Source organism: Rhinopithecus bieti, unplaced genomic scaffold (genome assembly GCF_001698545.2).
Source record: "Rhinopithecus bieti isolate Rb0 unplaced genomic scaffold, ASM169854v2 scaffold_5750, whole genome shotgun sequence".
NCBI classification, from domain to species: Eukaryota; Metazoa; Chordata; class Mammalia; order Primates; family Cercopithecidae; genus Rhinopithecus; species Rhinopithecus bieti.
In genome coordinates, this window is record NW_016805082.1 from 1,011,198 (window position 1) to 1,032,753 (window position 21,556).

Here is a 21,556-nt window from a genome sequence, read left to right on the forward strand (position 1 = left end):
GTTTCAAGGTGACGTCAAAAAACAGAGAATTATTGTGAGAATGACTGGCATTTGCAAAGAGCACAGGATCCGTGCTGAAGATACAAGCCTTCCAGTGCTGGTGCCAGCATAAACCAACTGTGCGACCTTGAGCAACTGAAACAGACCTTCTGGATCTCCATTTCCTCACCAAGAAACAAAAGAAATTGGATTGATGCTCTCCCAGGGCCCCTTGCAGTTCAACCTTTTATGATTATACAACTACTAATCTCAGCACTGATGTCCTTTATTTACAAAGAAAATACCACTGACACACCTCAGGTAGGACATAAGCTTTGAATTGTTCTTTCTGCTGTGCTGAGAGGTTCTCAGTGCTCCACCCCCACACCTGCCCATCCCCTTTGCCCACCAGTTTCCATGCAAGAAGACTTGCCCCGTGGTCTCTGCTGTCCTCTCGAGTCCCACAGAGGATGCCATCCAATGGCCACAACAGGGCTGGCAGGTCTAGGTCTCAATTCTGACCTCAGGAACTGACTTGGGTGATTGCAGGCAGAATTTAGCTTATCTGGGCCTCATCTGCTGAATGGGATAAATCATCCATCCTGGGCAAACACTCTGAGACGCTTTGGCGAGAAAAGCAAGAGGTACGTGAAGCGGCCCTGTTGTGGAGGCCGAGGATCTCAATCCCAGCGTCTTTGAGCACCAGTGGCCCTTTACTAATGGGCTGCACACCCAACAGAACGTTGTTGATTTCCCAGTTTACATGGAACTAAAGCCTGCTGGCAGATGCCGGGTGACTTATTCACATGCATTGTGAACTTGGATCAAGACTCCCTCTTTTGGGATTAGTTCTGAGCCTGGTTTTAAAGCATCTTGCTGGAACAGTGAATGGTTTTGCAATGCATTTCAGCGAGCCCTTTACAAGCTCACTCATCAGGCCTTGGGGAACGAGGCTTACTTCAACCAGCTCAGCTTGGATGCCACGCTAGAGGCTGCTGAGTCACACAGGCAGAGCCCGTTACCTGCCAAACATGGCTTTTCTGGATCCACCTTTCCGGTGTGATGAACTCACCGGATTAATCTGAGAGCTTGTCCCTTCTCTTCTGTCTTCACTCCCTCCTTTCCCGTGGCCCCCACCTGCAGCTGTTGCTTCTCAGGTGAGAGCACCTGAGCTGGGAAGAGGGAGCAATGAGTCTCAGGCTCCAAGAGCTTCTCCCTAAAACAAGCCAGGAAATGGCTTAATCGCCCTAGGGATGAAGGGGCCCCACTGTGCAAGAGACCCCCTGAATGGAGATGGGAATTAATGGAGAGCATCCTTCAGAACCATTCAGAACTACTTGGATGTTACTGAATCTGCCAAGTTCTCTCAGGCCTCTGTGGCTTTGAGCTTCTATTTCTTCTGGCCAGAATTCTCTTCCATCCTCACCTGCCTGGTTAGTTCTTACCTATTCTTTATGATTCACCTCCTCCAGGAATTGAACAATTTATTCAATAAGTATTTATGAAACACCTACTATGTACTAGGCACTATTCCAGAAGTTGGGATGCAATAGTGAACAAAATAGCCCCAAATTCCAGCCTTCCATCCAAGGACAGTGTGATTAACTGTCAAATGTGGCTGAAAGGTCAAGGATTGGAGAACCAACCACAGAATCTGTCAGCACAGAGGTCACTGGTGGCCTTGTCAAGGGCGGTTTGAAAGGTTCTAGAGAGAACTGGAGAAGAGAAATGAGAGATAGTCCATATCAACAACTCTTTTGAGGAATTTTGTTGGAAAGGTGATCAGAGAGATAGAGGAAAATGTGCAAGTCAGTTGTTTAAAAATTGACTTGACTTGTTAATTGGTTACTTAAGAAACTATGGAGGCCATTGCCACATATTTTGAGAGCTTAGTCTAAGGCCAGGAAAGGAGATTGAGAAAAGGTGGTTTTCATTTTCTTTCCATTAGCCCTTGTCCATGAGCCCCCATCCCATTCTGCCTTCTGTCCTTTACTCAATGGTGACAGATGTGGTTATTTATACTTCAGTATCTTCTGCAGACTTCTAGTCCCTCTGGAATTTAGCAGACCAAGGAGACTCCTAACCATATCATACTAGATGCCTATCTACAGTGCCATGCCAGCTCTTTTTTAGAAGTCTGGCATTTGGCTACATAAATCATTGAAAATGCCTGATTTGTGTGTTCTAATGTAATCTTGTGATTTTTATGGTGAAGTGACATCACTTCTATGGTAGGCACAATATGGTTCACAATTGTTTACAATACTTAACCAATAAGCATGTTGCATCAAGCAACTATTTAAATAGTCTTTAAGTGTCTGGAGATTAGTGCCAGATTCTTGATATTTCTATGAATATTCAAACGATGGCTAATGTTTTTCTAAGTTTAATAGAGCCTGCATCTCTTAAAAGACATGGCTTTCATTCTTGGGGAAGATGAGGTATCTATACCTCGAACTATAAATAAATCAGTGAGAACCCATCCAAATGTATTACAAACTTTAGTTGAATTCTGATAGGACACAATAGTAACCAATAATGCCAATCCTCTAAGTAATAACATTAAGATGGAAATGGTTGACTTGTGTTGGAGTTGACCGGTGATGGCTTTTCCTCAGAGGAGGCACATTGTGTCCTTTTAGAACCTCTGCATTATAACACTCAAGTAGATATCACCCATCCCTTTACATCCTGATAATCTATAGTGAGTTTTGAAATCAGTCAAGTCTAAAATTCTTACTTGGCTGTTTAACTGTGAGACAACAAGCAAGTTACTTAACCTCTGTGAACTTCAGTTTCCTTATCTATAAAATGAGAATGCTAACACCTACCTCATAGTGTTATTGTGAAGTTTAGCTTAAATATGAGTGTCAATCACCTGACATAGAATAATTAGTATTATTAGCAATACTGCTAGGTAATGAAAGGGGTTGGTGCTGGTGTGATGGGCATAGCAACACTCCTAGGGGTAGGGTGAGAGGGGCTGACCTCTCTGCTCCTCCCCTCGCTAGAAATTCTAGCCGCAGATGGAGACAGGCTTGTCAGTGACCCACATCATCCATCCACTTTGGCTTTCGCACATTCATGTAATAATTTACTGAAAGCCTTGGAAGTTCCAAGCAACAGAAACCCCTGGTCTCATGGAGCTTATGTTCTAGTGAGTTTCGGGAAGAATCTTGGTCATCCCAGATTTAGCATAGCTCTTTCATGTCCCTCATCTTTATGACTTTAAGTTACCATCCAATCACCAGCCCATCCTGTGCTGAGTAAGAATAAGCTGAGGCAATTTAGACCTTCCACAGACATAGATACATACCAGCCACTATTGATTTTCTCTTATTGTCAGGGACTAGCCAACTTATAAAGATTTTTCTCCCCTGCTAAGGCAATTTCATTTTTTCTTAGAGTGGAAGGAGTATTTCCCTGATTAAGTAAGAATTCAGGCCCCTCTTCCCTGTAAGTGGCTTCTGGGGCAGACTAAGACTCACTGTACCACTTTGGGATGCAGTTGTCACAAAACTCTGCCTTATTTTGCCTTTTGCATTGGAGGGATGGGGGCAGGGAGGAGAGGAAGGAATCCTAGGTGCTCAGAGAAGAGGAAAAATCTGGAACCCCACTGTTAGATGGTGGGAAGGAGGCCAGGAGACAAGGGCAGAGAGGTATGCCCTTAGAGCCTGGGCTCCATTGGAAGTTCTTGCTCTCCTGGAAATAGATCATGCAGTTATTTAATTTAAAAAAAAACGATATAGTTGCAGGTAGTCATAGCCAGGTGTTTCTCTTTTGGGTCTCAAGCATGAATACTTGTGTCCTGGCTGTCAGTGTGAGTGTAGTGCAAACAGCAGTCTTGTCAAGTGTAGACAGTGATGAGATGGGGCAAACTGGTTTAACACCAATGTGAACCCTTCACCTAAAACTCAACTCAACCCCAGGGATTTCTGAGCTGTCCAAGAAAGTTTGATGACTTTCCTTGCTTAATCAGGTCCTGTTAAGCTCCCTTGAGGCTAAATAGGGAAGAAGGGGCCATGAATTTTATGTCTTTCTGTGGGAATGTATACGTTCCAAAAGCAACAACCCTTTTTCCAGATAAACGCATAATCAACAAAACAGAGCTCTCTGCTTTGTAAAACTAGCATAAAATTACCCTCCTGAGTGCCCTCTTCCAAGAAAAACACTGACCCCTCCTTTATAGAAATTCTGAAATCTCTATGTGTTAAACTAAATCCAATTAGGTTTAACTGTTTCCCCAACCTCATGTCTTTGTTATCTGTCATTTATTTCCCATATGCAGTGACCACTGCTAGACACTCAGAGAAAGTCTGTCCCAATGCCCATAAAATAACAGCTCCTGTTACTCTGACCTTATACGCACAGGAACCTCAGAACAGGCAGGTACATCCTTAACTGAACACCAATAATTAAGGACTTAGGGAGCTCTTTATGTTTTACTAACCCTTAAGTCAACAATCTGCTACTCATTCATTGGCACATTTCTCTTGAGTGATAATTGCTACTCTTCCCACAGGTACGTTTTTCTAGGAAAAAAAAAAATATTAAATATTGGATAATTTTAGCCAGGCAAAGAATAACTCAAGCCATTAACCCTACTTGATTGCAATGAAAACTGCAAATTAACTTTGACAGAAACAACAACGAAAAATCGTATAAAAATTAAGCTAATTACCACCCTCCTCCACACATACACAAAAATAGGAATAGCTTTTCATTGTATGTAGAGACATTGTCAGGTAGTGATTAAGATCCTGGATTCTCAATCCAGACATACCTGGGTATAAACTCATTTTGAACCCATAACTACCCATGTGACCTTGACCAGGTTGTCTGGCTTCTCTATGCCTGCTTGATAGTGTATCATTAGACTTGTGTAAAAAAATAAGACAATGTATTGCAGTGTCTAGATGATAGGCAGTGCTTAATCATTTACAAAATGATTTTGATGGTTGCAACTACAGCCAACATTTATATGGGCAGCTAAGCTGCAGATATTTGTAGGCCAGTAGAGATTCACATCACCATACTCTAGTAACTGCTGTCCTAGGAAAAGATAATAAAAATATTAGCTCCCACCACAAAAGACCACATATTCTATGATTCCATTTATATGAAGTGTACAGAGTAGGCAAATCTATAAAGACATGGATTGTGGTTGGGGGATGGGTGAGTATAGGAAATGAGTCCTGATGGGTACCGGGTTTCTTTGTGGGGTGATGAAAATGTTCTAAAATTGATTGTGGTCATGGTTGCACAACTCCATATGAAAAACCACTGAAATATATACACTTTAAATGGGTGAATTGTATGGGATATGAATTAAATCCCAGTAAAGCTGATATAAAACAGCTCCCATTTATCTGTCAGTTAATCCTTATAATAGTCCATGGTTTTTATTTCCCCATGGTCAAGAAAATTTCATAAAATTAGCGTGTGATGGATCCGGGATTTCTTATTTATTGACTGACTGGCTCTTTTGTTCACAGAATTAGATTAATCACAATCATTCATGGCACATCATCTCCACTGATCCATTGAAAGCCATCTTTTCTTTTACTTTATGTATATACACTAAATAATATAATAAACACTTAGAACCCACTTCCCAAACCAAGAACAGAATATTCAATAACTTATAGCTCCCTGTGTGTTTTCTACTTTCCAACCCCTAGCTTCTCCCCAGAGGTAAATATTTCTGGAATATTATGCTTAGCATTTCCTTGCCTCTTTTAAAAGGCTTTTTAAACAGGCATGTGTGTACCTAAGTTGTATATTATTTGGTTTTGCTTAGTTTTGTTTTAATTTTGCTTAGTTTTCAAATTTTATAAACAGTGTATCATGTTGTATATGCAGCCTTCTGAGATCTGCTTCTTTTCATTCAACATGATACTGCTTTGATTCACCCATGTGAAAGAGTACAGCTGTATCTCTTTTGTCTTTATGCTGTGGAATATTCCATTTTATGAGTATACTATTATTTGTTTATGCATTCTCCTTTCAATAGGTAGTTAGGTTGGTTTCAGGTTTTTGCTATTTTGGCAAGTTCAACTATGATTATTCTGTGTATAAGTGTCTCCTGGCATACATGTACTAAATTTTCTCTTGGGTATACACTTAGAGAAATAGGGAATACATCAAATAGATTTGCTGGGTATGCCAGAATTCAACTTTAACAGATAATGCCAAATTGTTTTCCAGTTTCCCCCCAGCAATGTGTTTGAGACCCTGTTGATATCCAACATTTGGTATTGTCATACCTCTTGGATTTGTTAGTCACATGTGTGTAAACTGGCATTTCGTGGTGATGAAATGCCCCTTCATGATTATTGGTGAGGTGAGCATCTAATTATAGGTTTATTAGTTATATGTGTTTCTTGTTCTATGAAATGCTTCTTTGGCTTTTGCCCATTTTTTTCTATTGAGTTTTTTCTTATTTTAGAAGTGCTTTATATATTTTTAAAACTCATCTTTTGTTAGCTATATGTGTTTCAAATATTTTCTCCAAGTTTGTAGCTTGTAGTTTTACTTTTGTGCAGAAATTCTTAGTTTTTATTTTTTATTTTATGTTAAGTTCCAGGATACATGTGCAGAATGTGCAGGTTTGTTACATAGGTATAAGTGTACCATGGTGGTTTGCTATCAACCCATCATCTAGGTTTTAAGCCCCGCATACATTAGCTGTTTGTCCCGATGCTGTCGTTCCCCTCAACCCCCAACCCCCGATAGGCCCTGGTATGTTTTGTTCCCCTCCCTGTGTCCATGTGTTCTCATTGCTCAACTCCCACTTAGGAGTGAGCACATACGGTGTTTGGTTTTCTGTTCCTGGGTTAGTTTGCTGAGGATGATGGCTTCCAGCTTTATCCATGTCCCTGCAAAGGATATGATCTCATTCCTTTTTATGGCTGTATAGTATTCCATGGTGTATATGTACCACATGTTCTTTATCCAGTCTGTCATTGATGGGCATTTGGGTTGAGTTCCATGTCTTTGCTCTCATAAATAGTGTTGCAGTAAACATACATGTGCATATGTCTTTATAGTAGAATGATTTATATTCCTTTGAGTATATACCCAGTAATGGGATTGCTGGGTCAAATGGTATTTCTGGTTCTAGATTCTTGAGAGATTGCCACACTGTCCTCCACAGTGGTTGAACTAATTTACAGTCCCACCAACAGTGTACAAGCATTCCTGTTTCTCCACAGCATCTATTGTTTCTTGACATGTTAATAATTGCCATTCAGACTAGCGTGAGATAGTATTTCATGGTTTTGATTTGCATTTTTCTAATGACCAGTGATGCTGAGCTTTTTTTTCATATGTTTGTTGGTCACATAAATGTCTTCTTTTGAGAAATGCCAGTTCATATCCTTCACCCACTTTTTGATGGGGTTGTTATTTTCTTGTAAATTTGCTTAAGTTTCTTATAGATGCTGAATAGTAGACCTTTGTTCGATGCCTGGTTCACAAAATTTTTCTCCCATTCTGTAGGTTGCCTGTTCACTCTGATGATAGTTTATTTTGTTGTGCAGAAGCTCTTTAGCTTAATTAGATCCCATTTGTTAATTTTAGCTTTTGTTGCAAATGCTTTTGGTGTTTTCATCAAGAAATTTTTGCCTGTGCCTATGTCCTGAATGGTATTGCCTAGGTTTTCTTCTATGGTTTTTACAGTTTTGGGTTTTACATTTAGGTCTTTAATCCATCTTGAGTTAATTTTTGTATAAGGTGTAAAGAAGGGGCCCAGTTTCAGTTTTCTGCATATGGCTAGCCAGTTTTTCCAGCACCATTTATGAAATAGTGAATTCATTCCCCATTGCTTGTTTTTGTCGCGTTTGTCGAAGATCAGATGGTTGTAGATGTGTGGCATTATTTCTGAGGTGACTGTTCTGTTCCATTGGTCTGCATGTCTGTTTTGATACCAGTACCATGCTGTTTTGATTACTGTAGCCTTGTAGTAGAGTTTGAAATAAGGTAGTGTGATGCCTGCAGCTATGGTCAGTATGATATTGGCTGTGGGTTTGTCATAAATAGCTCTTATTATTTTGAAACATGTTTCATCAACATCTAGTTTATTGAGAGTTTTTGACCTATTCAGGGGTTCAATTTCTTCTTGGTTTAATATTGGCAGGGTGTATGTGTCCAGGAATTTATCCATTTCTTCTAGATTTTCTAGTTTATTTGCATAAAGGTGTTTATAGTATTCTCTGATAGTAGTTTCTGTTTCTGTGGAGTCAGTGGTGATATCCCCTTTATCATTTTTTTGTGTCTATTTGATTCTTCTCTCTTTTCTTCTTTGTTAGTCTTGCTAACAGTCTATCTATTTTGTTAATTTTTTCAAAAAAAAAAAAACAGCTCCTGGATTCATTGACTTTTAAAAAAGTTTTCATGTCTCTATCTCCTTCAGGTCTGCTCTGATCTTAGTTATTTCTTGTCTTCCGCTAGCTTTTGGATTTGTTTGCTCTTGCTTCTCTAGTTCTTTTAATTGTGTTGTTATGGTGTCAATTTGAGATCTTTCTAGCTTTCTGATGTGGGCATTTAGTGCTATAAATTTCCCTCTTAACACTGCTTTAGCTGTGTCCTAGAGATTCTAGTGTGTTGTCTCTTTATTCTCGTTGCTTTCAAAGAACTTTTTGATTTCTGCTTTAATTTCATTATTTACCCAGGAATCATTCAGAAGCAGGTTGTTCAATTTTCATGTAGTTGTGTGGTTTTGAGTGAGTTTCTTAATCCTGAGTTCTAATTTGATTGCACTGTGGTCTGAGAGACTGTTCGTTATGATTTGAGTTATTTTGCATTTGCTGAGGAGTGTTTTACTTCCAATAACATGGTCAATTTTAGAATAAGTGCCATGTGGCACTGAGAAGAATGTATATTTTGTTGATTTGGGGTGGAGATTTCTGTAGATATCTATTGGGTCCACTTGATCCAGAGCTGAGTTCAAGTCCTGAATTTGTAATTTTCTGTCTCATTGATCTGTCTAATATTGACAGTGGGGTATCAAAGTGTGTGAGTCTAAGCCTCTTTGTAGGTCTCTAAAAACTTGTTTTATGAATCTGGGTTCTTTTGTATTGGGTGCATATATATTTAGGATAGTTAGCACTTCTTGTTGAATTGATCCCTTTTACTATTATGTAATGCCCTTGTTTTTTTTTTTTTATCTTTGTTGATATAAAGTCTGTTTTGTCAGAGACTAGGACTGCAACCCCTGCTTTTTTTTTTCTTTCCATTTGCTTGGTAAATTTTCCTCCATTCCTTTATTTTAGCCTCTGTGTGTCTTTACACATGAGATGGGTCTCCTGAATACAGCACACTGATGGGTCTTGACTCTTTATCCAGTTTGCCAGTCTGTGTCTTTTAATTGGGGCATTTAGTCCATTTACATTTAAAGTTAATATTGTTATGTGTGAATTTGATCCTGTTATCATGATGCTAGCTCATTATTTTGCACACTAGTTGATGCAGTTTCTTCATAGTGTCTTTGGTCTTTATATTTTGGTGTGTTTTTGCAGTAGCTGGTACTGGTTTTTCCTTTCCATATTTAGTGCTTCCTTTAGGAGCTCTTGCAAGGCAGGCCTGGTGGTGACAAAATCTCTCAGCATTTGCTTGTCTGAGAAGGATTTTATTTCTTATTCACTTATAAAGCTTAGTTTGGCTAGATATGAAATTGTGGTTTGAAAATTCTTTTCTTTAAGAAGGTCGAATATTGGCCCCCATTCTCTTCTGGCTTATAGGGTTTTTGCTGAGAGATCCACTGTTAGTCTGATAGGCTTCCTTTTGTTGGTGACGTGGCCTTTGTCTCAGGCTGCACTTAACATTTTTTCCTTTATTTTGACCTTGGAGAATCTGAGGATTATGTGTCTTGGGGTTGATCTTCTCGTGGAGTATCTTAGTGGTGTTCTCTGTATTTCCTGAATTTGAATGTTGGCCTGTCTTGCTAGGTTGGGGAAGTTCTCCTAGATAATATACTGAAATGTGTTTTCCAACTTGGTTCCATTCTCCCCATCTCTTTCAGGTACTCCAATCAATCATAGGTTCAGTCTTTTTATATAGTTCCATATTTCTCTGAAGTTTTGTTCATTCTTTTTTCTCTAATCTTATCGTCCTGCCTTATTTCAGCAAGATGGTCTTCAAACTCTGATATTCTTTCTTCTGCTTGATTGATTCACCTACTGATACTTGTGTATGCCTCAGGAAGTTCTCATGCTGGGTTTTTCAGCTCCACCAGGTCATTTATGTTCCTCTCTAAACTGGTTATTCTAGTTAGCAGCTCCTCTAACCTTTTATCAAGGTTCCTAGCTTCTTTGCATTGGGTTAGAACATGCTCCTGTGGCTCAGCAGAGTTTGTTATTACCCACCTTCTGAAGCCTCCTCCTGTCAGTTCGTCCATTTTATCTTCCATCCAGTGTTGTGCCCTTGCTGGAGAGGTGTTGTGATCATTTTGGGAAGAGGCACTCTGACCTTTTGGGAATTCAGTGTTTTCTTTTGTTGATTCTTTCTTGTCTTTATGAGTTTGTCTAGTTTCAGTCTTTGAGGCTGCTGACCCTTGGATGAGGTTTTTGTGGGGACTTTTTTTGTGGATGATGTTGTTGTTGCTTTCTGTTTTTTTGTTTTTCTTTCAGTGGTTAGGTCCCTCTTCTGTAGGGTTGCTGCGGTTTGCTGTGAGTTTACTTCAGGCCCTCTTCATCTGATTTGCTCCCATGCCTGGAGATGTCACTCGAGGAGGCTGGAGAACAGTGAAGATGGGTGCCTGTTTCTTCCCCTGGAATCTCTGACCTCAAGAGGCACCAACCTGATGCCAGCAGGAACACTCCTGTATGGGGTGTTGACACCCCTGTTGGAGGGTCTCACTCAGTTGGGTGGCATGGGGAGCAGGATCCATTTAATGAAGCACTTTGTGCCTTGGGAATGGGGGTGTCCCATGCTGGGGGAAAATCCACTCCTCTGGGCTGCCTGTATTCCCAGGGAGTATAGCAGGAGGGATCACTAAGTCTGCTGGTCTGTGGAGACTATGGCCACCGTATCCCTAGGGGCTCAGGCCCAGGGAGATCAGGGTTTTGTCCCTGAGTCCCTGGCTGGAGTTGGAGTTCCTGCAGGGAGGTCCCACCCAGTGAGGTGGGCTGGATCAGGGTCAGGCCTGAAGGGGCACTCTGGCCTCAGTCTGCCACAGCTGGTGTGTTGAACTGTGGGGAATACCTCCTGGGATCAAGCCATCCANGAATATTGGCCCCATTCTCTTCTGGCTTATAGGGTTTTGCTGAGAGATCCACTGTTAGTCTGATAGGCTTCCTTTTGTTGGTGACGTGGCCTTTGTCTCTGGCTGCCCTTAACATTTTTTCCTTCATTTTGACCTTGGAGAATCTGATGATTATGTGTCTTGGGGTTGATCTTCTCGTGTAGTATCTTAGTGGTGTTCTCTGTATTTCCTGAATTCGAATGTTGGCCTGTCTTCCTAGGTTGGGGAAGTTCTCCTAGATAATATCCTGAAATGTGTTTTCCAACTTGGTTCCATTCTCCCCATCTCTTTCAGGTACTCCAATCAATCAAAGGTTCAGGCTTTTTATATAGTCCCATATTTCTCTGAAGTTTTTTTCATTCTTTTTTCTCTAATCTTATCGTCCTGCCTTATTTCAGCAAGATGGTCTTCAAACTCTGATATTCTTTCTTCTGCTTGATTGATTCACCTACTGATACTTGTGTATGCCTCAGGAAGTTCTCATGCTGGGTTTTCAGCTCCACCAGGTCATTTATGTTCCTCTCTAAACTGGTTATTCTAGTTAGCAGCTCCTCTAACCTTTTATCAAGGTTCCTAGCTTCTTTGCATTGGGTTAGAACATGCTCCTGTGGCTCAGCAGAGTTTGTTATTACCCACCTTCTGAAGCCTCCTCCTGTCAGTTCGTCCATTTTATCTTCCATCCAGTGTTGTGCCCTTGCTGGAGAGGTGTTGTGATCATTTTGGGAAGAGGCACTCTGACCTTTTGGGAATTCAGTGTTTTCTTTTGTTGATTCTTTCTTGTCTTTATGAGTTTGTCTAGTTTCAGTCTTTGAGGCTGCTGACCCTTGGATGAGGTTTTGTGGGGACTTTTTTTGTGGATGATGTTGTTGTTGCTTTCTGTTTTTTTGTTTTCTTTCAGTGGTTAGGTCCCTCTTCTGTAGGGTTGCTGCGGTTTGCTGTGAGTTTACTTCAGGCCCTCTTCATCTGATTTGCTCCCATGCCTGGAGATGTCACTCGAGGAGGCTGGAGAACAGTGAAGATGGGTGCCTGTTTCTTCCCCTGGAATCTCTGACCTCAAGAGGCACCAACCTGATGCCAGCAGGAACACTCCTGTATGGGGTGTTGACACCCCTGTTGGAGGGTCTCACTCAGTTGGGTGGCATGGGGAGCAGGATCCATTTAATGAAGCACTTTGTGCCTTGGGAATGGGGTGTCCCATGCTGGGGAAAATCCACTCCTCTGGGCTGCCTGTATTCCCAGGGAGTATAGCAGGAGGGATCACTAAGTCTGCTGGTCTGTGGAGACTATGGCCACCGTATCCCTAGGGGCTCAGGCCCAGGGAGATCAGGGTTTTGTCCCTGAGTCCCTGGCTGGAGTTGGAGTTCCTGCAGGGAGGTCCCACCCAGTGAGGTGGGCTGGATCAGGGTCAGGCCTGAAGGGGCACTCTGGCCTCAGTCTGCCACAGCTGGTGTGTTGAACTGTGGGGAATACCTCCTGGGATCAAGCCATCCAGTCTCCTTGGCTCCAGCAGGGGAAAAGCCGGCCTAGAGCTGCAGAGATGGCTGCTACCCTTTCTCCTGCCCTGGGAGCTTAGTGTATTAGGTAGCTCGCAGTCCCAGTGTCAGCTGCCGTCCCTCCCGCTAGGAGCTCAGATGGCTTAGACAGCAGGAAACTACCCCTCCCCACTGGGGAACTCAGCAGGCTTAAGCAGATGCTAGCTAAGTAGATGCTGAGAATCTGTATGGCTCCATGGTTAGGACTGTAGGCCCAGAGGTGTGGATTCATGAGTGGGATCTTCCAATTTGTGGGTTGCACAGTTCCATGGAAAAAGCACAGTTTTCCAGGCTGGGTAGCACACTCACTCACCACCTGCCTTGGCTAGTGGCTTGGGGCTCCCCAGCCCCATGTGCTTCTTAGGTGGCCCGCTGTACCACACTGCTCTTCCTTCCTCTCTGTGGATCACACCAGCTGCCTAGTCAGTCCTGATGAGAGAACCTGGATACCTCAGTTGCCAGTGCTGGATGTGTACGCTGTTTCGGTTCTTCTTTTTTTTTTAGACGGAGTCTCGCTCTGTCGCCCAGGCTGGAGTGCAGTGGCGCGATCTCGGCTCACTGCAAGCTCCACCTCCCAGGTTCACGCCATTCTCCTGCCTCAGCCTCCCGAGTCGCTGGGACTACAAGTGCCCGCCACCACGCCTGGCTAATATTTTTAGTAGAGAGGGGGTTTCACAGTGTTAGCCAGGATGGTCTCGATCTCCTTACCTGATGATCCGCCCGCCTCGGCCTCCCAAAGTGCTGGGATTACAGGCGTGAGCCCCCGCGCCCGGCCGTGTTTTGGTTCTTCTTGATGGCAGCCTCCAATCACGGCTGCTTCTAGTTGGCCATCTTGGCCCTGCTCCAAAAATCCATTCAATTCTTAGTTTTATTGCAATGAAATGTATGTATCTTTTATTTTATAACTAGTAACCTTTGTGTCTCTATTAAGAATTTGGTCCCTTTCCCAGGTCATAAAGATATTTGCTTATATGTGTGTCTTCTGAATATTTTAAATTTTGCTCTGACATTTGGATTCTTAATCCATTTGGAATTGATTTTTGATAGTATGGGACAGGGATCCATTTTCAGTTATTTCCATGTATAATAATAATAAAAAAAAACACCTTTTCCAGTGAAGGCAGGATTTAAATCTGGATCTGTCCAACTTGAAAGCCCATGCTCTTAATCGCTATGCTATTCCAGGGAAACAGTGGCATGGACTGTTGAATAAACGAGTGCAAGGCACCAGGGAGCACAGAAGAATAAGGCATGGCTCCTACCTCCACTGTTGCTCCTTAGCAGAAACCGAGGGCTATGTCGGAGCTCTCTTCAGAGACTTCTTTTCCTTCTAAGTTTTTTTTTTTTTTTTTTTTTTTTTTTTTTTTTTTTTTTTTTTTTTTTGAGATGGAGTCTCACTCTGTCTCCTAGGCTGGAGTGCAGCAGCGTGATCTCAGCTGACTGTAACCTCCGCCTCCCTGGTTCAAGTGATTCTCGTGCCTCAGCCTCCCTAGTAGCTGGGATTACAGGCGTGTACCACCACACTCAGCTAATCTTTTGTATATTTTGTAGAGATGAGGTTTCACCATGTTGGCCAGGCTGGTCTCGAACTCCTGAGCTCAAGTGATCCACCTGCCTTGGCCTCCCAAAGTGCTGGGATTATAGGTGTGAGCCACCGTGCCCGGCCCCCTTCTAAGTTTTATGGTAACATATTTCAGCTCATCTTTTGGCATCAGCAGATCCACTGAGGGGTTCCTATGGTAAACTCTGGGCCTCATTACTTTATTTCTTGCCTCCTTCATTTCTTGAAGGTTAATGTGACGGTGTGAAAAAGAACATAGAGCCAGACAGAACTGGTCCTAAGGCTCAGTTCTTTCACATAGCAGCCTTGGGGAATTACACATTTTCTGAACCTCAGTTTCTTCATCAGTAAGATGGGAATAATAAGGCTTATCTCACAGGGTAGTTGAGAGGATTACATAAAAGGTGACACAGAGGAGGTAGTGGTAGTCAACACATGTGTTACCCTCTTTTCTGTCCTAACACTGTTCCTCACCTGCAAGTTATCAAATGACACCATTTCTTCCATTGTCTCCCATTGATTTATGCCTACCCTTCCATTTTTTGTCTCCAGCTAGCTTAGGCTTCCTTACTACGATCCCTTTCTTGGTTTTCTAGACTCTAGTAGCAGAATCGAGAATGGTCGGCAATGTCAAAGCAACGTATTGCAACAGTAACATAACCTCGAGCTTCACTTATGAGTTGTCTCAAGCCTATGGCTGAAGAATAGGGATCAGAATGTGCATGTACCTCACATTTCTGTAAGTTGATCTCCCTTCTTAAGCTTTCCTCTCTCCTTTCTACCCAGAAGATCACCAACAGGGCCATTGTGCTCACCACATTCTTCCTGTGCACAAGGCTGTGTGAGCCCTGGAATCCTGCGTGCCCTGTACAGCTGTAGCACTTCAAACTCATTTGTGCTCCTCCCTGCCTTACTGAGTCTTCTCTTGTCAGTTTGATTCCCTGAAGATCACTCTACCCACTCTCCATTGGCACCTGTCTCACACACATTCATTGCTAATAACAATGATAACATTTCATACTTACACAAGGCACTTTGGTATCTATTATCTTGAAGAGGAAGACCCTTGGCCATTATTGTCCCCATCTCATGGATTAGGCTCAAAGAGTGACTTGTCCAAGGTGGGCATTACACCATAGGCAAGTGGCAGAGCTGATATTGTAACCCAGAACCAGGACTTCTGGTGTCAAGGTCATAGCTCTTTGCATTCTTTGTTTTCAAGCATAAATGTAGACCTTGACTAATTGAAGCAAAAGAGAATATAAAGGGGACTGGATACTGAGTAGCTCATAGAATTGAAGAAAGACAATTGAAAAACCAAGCCTTGGGAAGCTGAAGGACCAAGATGGCCCCAAACATCTAAGTAACAAGAGGTCACAGACCTTACCATTGGACACCATCATTGTCCCTCTGCGACCGTACTGCAGGATGAGAATCCTCAGTAGAAAAAGGGCTTAATTCACTCATTCACACTTCTACTAGGGGTTGGGGTAGAGGGATTTGATTGCCAGCCCACTAGGACTTCTGCCTTGTGGAAGGGTGGCTCACCCAGAGAGCTGACAAAACTGACATATGTCTAACACAGCCTCCTAGGACATTATCTCATCTTGTCATCTCCCCTCTGTGAGGTTTGAGAATCTTGTCACTTCAACTGGCCTGGGAGCTCCTACCCCAGTTTCTTCCAGGAATTCCATACACAGTGCTGGTACATAGCCAAGACTTCATAAATGATCTTGGAAGGCTGCGTTAGGGAAATAGTCCCTGTTCTCAGGGTCTTAGACTTAAGACAAGCCTTTTGGCTTTGTTTGAATTTGCTTTCTCAGTAAAACAAAAGAAAACAAAAGCCAGACATCAAAACAGAGAGAAGAGAAAGGTCTTTCCCCACATGCATTCCCAGGTGCCCAGAGCTGGTGGTTTTGAGAAGCTTGGGTGAGACAGGCAATCTCCCACTCAGTCCCTCATTAATTGATCACCTCCATCTGGTCAAAATGTTTACTGCTCCTGCCTACCCCTCAGCAGGGAGGAGTCCCTAGTTCAGCAAAGCAGCAAGTGTGAGAGGGAAAAACAACAGCCCCCACACAGCACATGTAGCACGACGTCTAACCCACACTACAGATGTGGCTCTATCTATAGCCTCATCATCAATCAGCAGGTGATGAGGTGTAGGAGCCGTGCTGGGTCCCGTCACTGCCTGGGGCACTTTGCAGTGTCACCGCGTGCATTCTTCATCCAAGCTAAATAGAGTGCTGGGTGGGGTGCTGTTTCTTGCACTATTTACAAGCCCCTGGGATTTTTCCTTATCCCAAAGGACTGAAGGGAACATGCAGACCTCAGCAATTTCTGCAGTGAAGTCATAGGGCACTAGGAGGGCCACTTGAGCCTGGGAGATTAAACCCAAGGCCACTGAGCTTTAAAGATAGGGATGAGGTTAGGGCAGAAAAGAGGCAGGAAGAGGAAATTTGATTCTTCTAAATCTTACCTCCTTTAAACATTTGGTAAAATTCCAATTATGCTTCTTGACAGAGCAGATTTTTACAGTGTTCCAAATGTAAAAGTTGGAAAGAGGCTACAAATGAAAACAGTTCGGTAACACCTAAAGCCAAAAATAAGCCAGAATCTCAGGCTAAGTGGAGTTCAAATGATCTGTAATCTAGAATCTAGATCAGCCTTCCTCTCACTCACACAGAAAACTCTAGAATGTGACACTGGGAAAATGATCTGTCATTGCAGAGGCACCACCTCCTGATTCTGTGGTCCTGGCATGTCAGCACCTGATTGTGGTCATCTGAAAAATGGGGATAGAAAGGCCTGCCCCGGCTCCTCAGATGGCTTCTCTAGAGATGCAAGATGCTCTGATGTGAAGCAGAGCTCTTCAGAAGTGGGGCACTGCTGGACGTGGATGTTGCGGGGTGTTGGGTGGCTTCTCAGCACTCATTGACCATGTCCACTCCCCTTCTCTTCATGCTCTATTTTTACTTCTCTTTCAAATGTCCTGCTCTTCACTTCTCACCACATACTTCTTTGAGATTCCTTTTCCCCGGTTCTAGGCCTTGGTTAAGATTTCCCAAAGGTATTTTCATGGGTCTCTAGTCCCCAAAATGGCTCACAACTAAAGGAGGTTCTAAGAACAAATTCATTGGTTTGAGAAACAACAAGCACCATGACCGCCTTTCAGAAAGTACAGCTCTCCGTAGGCTCTGAGAAGTCTTACAGGAAGGAAGCTTGTCTACCTGTGCTCTTTAATTAGTTAGTACTTTCATAATTACTTCGACCACAGAAGCCATTGTTCAAATATTGCCTATTAATACCTCCCCCAAAATACAGCTTGGGAAATGTCCTAGATGGTGATGACTGACGATGAGGCCCATTGATCAAACGCTTACTACATCAGAAATAAACACTTAATAACACTTAACTCTCAGGCATCCCAATGAGATGGGTGGCATTACCCATAGCTAGAAAGTGAGACTGATTGACACCCAGGTCTGGCTGTTTCTGTTTTACAAATAAGGAAAATGAGATTCAAGGAAGGTAAGTATTTTGCCCAGTCTTATAGCTAGTGAGTAGTGGAGTTGGGCCATGAACCCGAGTCTTGTGCCCAGGTCTGTCTAACTTTAAATGTCCCACTCCAGGCTCACACATGAGCCTGTGGTTTGGAAGCTGAGTTCACACCTGGCTTCACACTGGAGGGGCTTCTCAGGCATGGCCGCCCCTTGGGAGTCTATATGATGGAGGGTGGAATTGGATCGATGGGCAGCCAACCTAGTGTGTGGCCCTCAGCAACCCATTAAATGGGACAGTCACACCCTCTGGAATCCATTGCAATGGAACAGTCACACCCTGTTGCTGGAAAAAATAGGAAACCCAGATTCAAGAGCTGGAGTGGTTTTGACCAGCGTGGTTTAACCAGGCAGCAGCCATGAAGACTGAAGTGCTCCAGAATCTGTCCTTTCAACAAATCGACCCCACCCTCCCAGGCCCAGAGCTTTGCTCCTGCACCCACAGTGCTCCAAGCTGCTTAGGTTGCCTGGCTGCTTTTCGCTAATTGAAACCTGTTGTGGTGCCTGTTGCTATAAACACTTGGCCAATTTGCATAAGTATGTGACATTATAAAAGTTCCTGAAAGATCTTATCCACATGGCTGGCACAGGGCCCAAATGAAAAGCCAGGTAGAAAGACAATGTGTGTGTTATTAAAAAAAAATAATAATCTTGTTTTTGTTCCTTGTGCAGGTGAACAGGGCAAGAAATGGAGAGCGCATCCAATCCAGAGGCAGTGAGTATAGCCTGCTTTGTTTTGTTTTGAAATTATTTGAGTTATTTTTCTTGTACCTCCCAAGCTGCCTGTCACATGTGAAAAGCCGGATTGAGGCTGTTAGGATTATACAAATGGGTTTGTGTTTTGCAGCGGAAGGTTCTGAGTGCTGGAGACTCACAGAGCAGGAGGAAGTTTGGAGATCACCACGTCCAGTGGTATCATTTTACAGATGTGGGAAACTGAGGGCCTGAAACTTGCGTGAGGCAGTCCAAGACTCCTGACTTCTATGCCGGGGCTCTCTCACTTTCCAAAAACACTCCAGAATCAACCAATATACTCACCCTCATTCTCAACAAAGTAAAATGCATTTGGATGTAACAACACAAAATCAAAGCCTTCCCAAGCTCTGAGGTTTGGTGAGCCCACGGCCTCCTGAAGCCCTCTAACCTCCCCAGCTCTCAGTCTTAGTCGACTGTTTAGGACAGCCCTGAGCCAGGAGCTGGTGTGTTCTTTCACATGCAACTTCTTTCAACCTTCTGAGCCCCTCTAGGAGGTGAGTCCTTTTCAGCTGTGGAAGTTAGGGCTGAGAGAGGTTAAATAATGCTCCTCATTTACACAACTGGAAAGCGGGGCTGTGATTGAAACACAGGACTGGCTCACTGCAAACACTGGTTTCATCACTTCATAGGGTTGTTGGAACGATTGAGCAGGACAGCACCCATGAAGTGCTGGTACACCCTGCACACACTGGGTACTTGAAAAATGTCAGGTCTCACCCCTCATGTCTGTCCCAAGTCATCCACCACCAGCATTAACTCCAACAGAGATAATCTACAATATGCAGCCTTATTAACTCATGGTTCACCTAAAGCGACCTTTTCTACAGAGGGACTTGAAAACCCGGCTAATTCAGTTCAGCAGCCCCCAAACACTAATTTCACACATGTGCTTGAACTTGCTGACACTTGAGGGGTTGGCTGGTGGTTTGCAACCAAGCAGACCCCCATTCAAGAGGCCAAGAAGCTGTTACATCTTCTAAACACTTAAAATTGACAAGGAGGGATGTTCATCCTGTCCCACCTCTTAGCCAGTCATGAAAATTCTGCGTCTGTCTCCATCGCAGACAACCAAGTTTGAGCAATGTTCTTGTCATTGCGGTTGGTCCCTACCAACTGTCTCTCCATGCATGTTTCTGGAGGCCTCGAATTGAACAGTTAAGCAGCACGACAGTTCACTGTGTTGGAGAGTTTTAGTAAAGAGGGTGGAAAGGGAACAAGGAACTCAAGCAACCAGGGAGCCAGAGGTCATTCCAGGACAACGGTCCACTTGTGTCTTTCTGGTGGGTCACTGTGGGGCTTTGCACACCTCACTCCAAATAGGGCAGCAGATCTGTTCTCCCTCCCATGCCAGTAACATCATTAGGGCCAAATAAGCTATGAGAAAGACCAGATTCTTCCTCCTCCCATCCTCTCCCCTCCACCATGCAGTTACCTCCAAGGCAGGACACCTCAGCCTGAAGTCCAGTGTCCAGGGACAGAGGAGGCCTGCATCTGTGGGACAGGGGTGGGGAGTTGCAGCTGCAGGACTGTAGAGGTGGCGTCAAGGCTGATGGAAGGAAAGGGATGGTGGGAAGGGGAGGGGAGGGGCGTGATGTTTACTGAGCACATACTACGGGCCAAGAACTTGACACTTCTAAGCTTTCTTAATCCCCACAGAAATCCTGTGGGGTAGGAATTATTATCTCCTTTGTACCAATGAGGAAACAGAGGGTCAGTAGGGTTAGGTAACTCACCCGAGGTCATATGACTCTGGAGGTGGAGCCAGCGTTTGAATGCATGTCTTTTGATTTCAAATCTTAGCTTCTTTCCAGGAATACAGTCACCATGTGAGAGCAATTCCAAAGTGCTGACTCTGTTGCTTGTCCACGTTACCTTGTGACCCTCAGCCAGCTGCTTGCCTTCTCAGTTTTCTTACCTGCAAAATGGGATTATATCTAGTGCCTACTTCCTAAGGTTGTTGCAAGAATTAGATGAGATATGCACATAAAGTGCTTAGTGCAATGCCCAACATGTTAGAAGAGTCCTGCAGATGTCTGCCATTGATTTTATCTTTCTGGCTGCTGCTCCTACTGCCCTGGGAAGTCACTCTCCCTGTGCCTCAGTTTTCTCATCTGTAAGATGGGTGGATTGGACTGGCGATGCCTTATCTTTCCAGCAATAAAATTATATTACTCTGCTTGGCATTCAGTTCAAGTTAATCTTCCCAACCAGCCTCCCCCTCAGGGCTCCCCTGCTGAGTTCCTTCGTTCTTACAGCATAGTTCTAACCCTGGTGCCCTGCTTGTTTTTGCCACTGGGTAATTACTTCAAGCCTTCACCCCCACTCCTTACCTTCCTTGATTTATCTTTGCTTTCTTCTGCCAATTTGAATTCTATGCTTCTTTCAAGGCCTAGATGAAAACTCAACTCTTCCGTGAAACCACCTCTGGCGAACCCCGCCCTGAGATGATTTCCCTTCCATTTAAATTCTCTCGGCTATTATGCCCGTGGTTGACTCACACTGCTTCCAAATGGTTTGTATTGTCTCTCTGACTTCTGGTTGATTTAAACAAATTGCCTGAAAGTAAACTCCCCAAGGGCAAGGACCTCGTTGTCTACTTTGGTGTAGCCTTCGTGATGCCAGCACAGTCCTGGGCATATGCTTGGTGAGTTGAGGTGACGCTGCGTGGGTCACCCCATCCTCCCTGGGTGACTGAGCACCTCTGGGGAGGGGGTTTTCTTCAGGTTGCCTAGGTCTATAAGGGTAATGAAGAGATCACCTCTGCCCTCATGGAGTTTGCGGAGGGAAAGAAAGAGACTTGTAAATATAACCAATTGCAATGTAATATGATGAATTCTATTCCCATGGCATGGGGGAGGGTGGTCCCCTTTGTGCAGAGGAGACGAAGGCTTCTGCCAGCTCAGGGAGGAACAAGAGTTCCCAGGGG

General features: G+C 43.6%; 1 long non-coding RNA gene across 1 annotated transcript; it reads left to right on the forward strand.

Moving 5' to 3' along the window:
- The first annotated feature begins 5,885 nt into the window (after positions 1–5,885).
- Positions 5,886–18,820, forward strand: LOC108529084 (uncharacterized). Its single transcript, XR_001885393.1, has 4 exons — positions 5,886–6,322; positions 14,911–15,053; positions 18,547–18,589; positions 18,722–18,820. It is a non-coding gene; the product is annotated as an uncharacterized LOC108529084 (long non-coding RNA).
- Positions 18,821–21,556: the final 2,736 nt, after the last annotated feature.